This window comes from Chiloscyllium plagiosum, chromosome 1 (genome assembly GCF_004010195.1).
Source record: "Chiloscyllium plagiosum isolate BGI_BamShark_2017 chromosome 1, ASM401019v2, whole genome shotgun sequence".
NCBI lineage: Eukaryota > Metazoa > Chordata > Chondrichthyes > Orectolobiformes > Hemiscylliidae > Chiloscyllium > Chiloscyllium plagiosum.
In genome coordinates, this window is record NC_057710.1 from 61,250,159 (window position 1) to 61,254,951 (window position 4,793).

Below are 4,793 nucleotides of genomic sequence, written 5' to 3' on the forward strand. Positions count from 1 at the left end.
AAAACTCAATCAAGTTTGTGAGACATGATTTCCCATGCACAAAGCCATGTTGACTATCCATAATCAGTCCTTGCCTTTCCAAATACATGTACATCCTGTCTCTCAGGATTCCCTCTATCAACATGCCCACCACCAGTCTATAGTTCCCTGGCTTGTCCTTACCACCTTTCTTAAACAGTGGCACCATGTTAGCCAACCTCCAACCTCACCTGTGACTATCAATGATACAAATATCTTAGCAAGAGGTCCAGCAATCACTTCCCTAGCTTCTAACAGAGTTCTAGGGTTCACCTGATCAGGTCTTAGGGATTTAACCACTTATGCGTTTCAAGACATGCAACACTTCCTCCTTTGTAATATGGCATCAGCATCTGGTGAGTTATCAGCTTTGAGAGTCATTCATATTTTCTCGCCTTTTCTTAAAGAATACTCATTTCCTTCAATTCCTCCTTTCCAATTGACCATTACTTCCTTAGCCTTTCTGGGAAATTCTGCATCTTCTGTGAAATCAGACTAAATTTGTTTATTTTGTCTGCCATTTCCTTGTTCACCATTATCAATTCTTCTGGTTCATTCTGCACTAATTCTTCTTTTAACCCTCTTACACAAGCTCTTTCAGTCCATTTTTATATTCCTAATAAGTTTACTTTCATCCTCTATTTTTCCCCTCTTGATCTAATACTGTCCTTAATTTGTTTTGTTAGCTGTGGTCGGACCACTTTTCTTGATGTCTTCCATCTGAAAGAAATTGTTGCAATGTATGCATTAATTCTTTAAAGGCTAACTACTGTCTATCCGCTGTCATGCCTTTTAATGAAGTTACCCAGTCTCACAGCCAACTCATCCCTTATACCTTGTTGCTTCCTTTGTTTAGATTGATGTTATAAAACTGTTTTTTTTCTTTTAAAGGTAATGCAGTCTTTTGTCGTACTTGTCAAGCTGCTGTTAGTTTGACGATTGCAGGAAAGCATGATATCAGTTTTCTGATACATTTTCCAAGATAAGTAAATTCAATCCAGCATATCATGGCTGTATCTTGCTAGGAACCTTAGGATGGGGTGGGAGAAAAATATTTTGAACTATTTTCATGTAGGTCAGATTAGGATCGCTGGTTGGCGCAGACAAGTTGGGCTGAAGGGGCTGTTTCCATGCAGTATGACTCTACGTCACCATTTAGAAGGTGAATTGCAGCAGATACATACCAACACCTTCAAATTTTCCTCGAAGCCACTCACCATCCTGACTTGGAAAGATATAGCTGTTCCTTCACTGTCCCTGGCTCAAAATGCTGGAACTCCCTCCTTAACAGAATGTGGATTGCAGCAGTTCAAGAAAACAGCTGTCCAGCATATGTTCACGACCTGACTTTCCCTTCAAATGTTTCAAAATTGGCTGTGTGGATTCTCCTGCTCTTTGAATGCTGCCTGACCTGCTGTGCTTTTACAGCATCACACTCTTGACTTTGTACTGGCTTCATGCAGCATTGTATGCCTTCTGTGACATGAATTTATATCTATAGAATACCAAAGAATGAATTTTCAGATGCTCTAAAAATTTATACTTGTGCAAAATCTAGTTGAATGGTCTCTCACATCTGCTAGACAGTAATGGTGTGGACTTTCCACACAAACTTAGTTGCCTTGGCAGTCAGGATAATTAAAAAAGTAGTGAATTTTAGTACCGCCTCAGCAAATATCATAAAGGCTGAAAAAACTTACAAAAAGAATTCTGAAAGTAATATGGCATTTCCTACTACCACTGGATTCAGAAATTAACTTCAGTGAGGCTATTTTATGATGTGAAAATATACAAATCAGTTTATTAAAATAAAAATATGAATGTTCTGACAAAAGATCACAGAACTGAAACATGAACATGGTTTCAATCTCTAGATAACTGCTGTGTCAAACATTGTCTTTAAAACATGTTTTTTTAAAAACTTTTGGAAGTATTTACGCACTTAATTCCGTTGCATGTTATGTTATTTCAGTGATTTGGTGCTGAAAATGCAAGCGTGCCTTGGAGAGTAGGCCCAATAAACTAAAACTCAGAAGTCAGTGGGTTAACCAATAGATACCCATACTTTTCAAAAACCCTTTATAAGGGCACTCCTCGGGTCATCATGGGGACCTAACCTCTTTCCAGATAATAAAAAAACAGAACAATCCACAGGATGGATTCAAAATAACAGGCGTATTTGCAACTGTCTGACCAAAAAGCTCATTTAACAAGTTCTCCGGAGTCACTCTTTCTCCTTATTATTAATGCATCGACTGACAAACAAGTTGACAGATTAAAACCGTCACTGATACGAACCACCCTTCACATTCCCAGATTAAACGCCTTTTGCATTGATATTCCTCTGTCAGTGGGTTAGAAATGTCCGTGTAAATTCCTGAAGACCCTTTTCCTCCAACCACCACCTCACACAAAAAAAAACCCCATGAATCACGAAGAAAAAAAAAGGTGATTAATCGCCGAAATCTAAACTAGAAACCTGCAAGTTTTTTCCGATGGCCACAAATTAACACAAAAGACGGGATACATTTCCCCCCTCCCTCCCTCCCTCCCGACAAACCGAGCAGGCGATGCCCGTCAGTCCAGTGAATACCTTCAGGACAGAAGCGACGAGCTGACAGACAAAAAGCCCCACGGTTCATCCCTTCACCGAGCAGGAACAGGCAGTGCTCACAGCTGATCTGTTGCGGCAAGTCGGGAGTTTAACTCTTTCCTGAAACTAACCACCAACAGTCGGTTCAAGGGGCGGGGGTGGGGGTGGGACACAAAACAGACCAACATCCCCGCCCTGTCTGCCTCTCTCCGCCGCCCGGCACAAACACTAACCTCACGACCCTCTAAGCCGCCTTACCTCACAACCCCAACACTCTCTTCCACTTCGATTTAGTAAGACCCAACTGAGAACGCTGCTTGACCCGCACTGCCTTCCGTACACATACATTCCTTCCGGCCTGTTGTCAGGCGACCAGCTCCGCTCACCGCCCGCCCCGCCCTCTCCCCTCAGGCTGATGGCCATTGGACACTGACACCCTTATCTGCATGTCCATGCCGAGGAATGAGGCGAGAGTTACACCAGTCATTGGCTGAGGTGGACGTCAATCACTGTACGTCACAGACCAGCGGGACCCACTGCACGTGCTCGGACTCAGGGAACTGGGAGGAGCCATTGAAGATCCGACTCCATGGGCAACCAACCAGCTGGGAGGTGGGTGAGAATTGACAACTTATTCACCCCCTGACTCCGTGCCCCCATTGGAGCAGCCCTGACTATTCCTTGACACCTTCCCCTCTGTGACGGGGCGGCGCAGGTGCAGGAAAGGAGGTGAATGGGTGAGTTGGAGCAGCTATGTCGTGTTACTCCCCTCGTCCATGAGAAAGAATAACTTACATTTCAGTAACACCTTTCGCAAACAGTGGGCATCGGTGCTTTAATGCCTATTTAATACTTTTGAAATGTAGTTAATACAGTGAGGGTGGAAACTGGGCAGCCAATGAGCTAATAACGGGATAGCTTTTTTGAAAAAGAATTAATTGCAGAATAAATATTCATAGACTAGAATCCCTACAATGTGGAAACAGGCCCTTCGGACCAACCAGTCCGCACCGACCCTCCAAAGAGTAACCCGCCCAGATCCATTCCCCCTACCCTATATTTACCCTTGACTAATGCACCTAACCTACACATCCCTGGACACGATGGGCAGTTTAGCATGGCCAATTCACCTAACCTGCACATCTTTGGACCGTCGGAGGAAACCAGAGCATCCAGAGGAAACCCACGCAGACAGGGAGAGAATATGCAAATTCATCACAGTCGCCCAAGGCTGGAATCAAACCCGGGTCTCTGGCGCTGTGAGGCAGCAGTGCTAACCACTGAGCCACCATCCCACCCATCAGGATTTAGTCAGGATATCTTCAACTTGAAATGCCAACTGTTTTTCTGTCTCCACAGATTCTACTGTGCGTTTGCTGTGTTCTTCATCAAAATAATGCCTTGGGATCATCTACCTTCAACTCACAGATCAGGCATTGTCTTGGGTTAACTTATGATCCAAGAAGTGGGATTCCTACAGCACTCGATGGAATGTCAGCCTTGATGTTGTGTTCACATCCTAAAGTGGAACTTAAACGGACAACTATCTGACTAAGAGGTGACAGTGTTACTAACTGAGCCACTTGCCACAGCATGACGTTTCGTTACAAAAAGAACAACTTAGGAATTTCAGTATTGAAGCACACATGGGGCCAGGATCACGGAATGACCTAATTATATTGCTCTTGACTGCCATTATTGATGTGGTTAGGAGGTCAAAAGTTGTCACAGAGAATGCAAGGCATCCAGAAACCATCCAAAAACTGACCCATAATTTTTAAAGCTGACAGTAACTCCAATATCCTTTTTGTGATAATAAGAAAGCAAGAAGCTACACTGACTTGGTAGTTTTCCATTAATAGTGACCAAGACTCCCCGCTTTTCTTAGAAATATTGGCATGGGATGTTTCGTAACAACCTGAGCGAGCAGACAGGGTCTCAGCTTAAGAACTCATCCAAGGAATAGGACCTCCAACAATGAAGCACTTCCTGGTACTGCGCTGGAGTGTCAGCCATACTTTTTGTATTCAATTCCCAAGGGGGAGTCTTGATCTAAGATCCCACTAAGTCAGAGTTACAGTAACCTAGCTACACACTAACAATAGTGTAGAATAATGGTATTAGTCTGGAGGACAAATTCCTGGACTGCATTCAAGATAAATTTCTGGATAGGTATGTTGTG

General features: G+C 43.4%; 1 protein-coding gene across 3 annotated transcripts in view; it reads right to left on the reverse strand.

The window, feature by feature from the left end:
• LOC122548935 (protein FAM214B) overlaps positions 1–2,998 on the reverse strand; it is a 152,330-nt gene extending 149,332 nt beyond the window's left edge. The window contains exon 1 of one of the 3 annotated variants that reach the window (XM_043687939.1): positions 2,870–2,998. The gene's annotated coding sequence lies outside the window, so the exon portion shown is untranslated. Of the gene's footprint in view, positions 1–2,611; positions 2,738–2,869 lie in introns of those variants that run through there. The other 2 variants (XM_043687921.1, XM_043687929.1) reach the window with 2 other exon arrangements.
• Between the last annotated feature and the right edge of the window lie 1,795 nt (positions 2,999–4,793).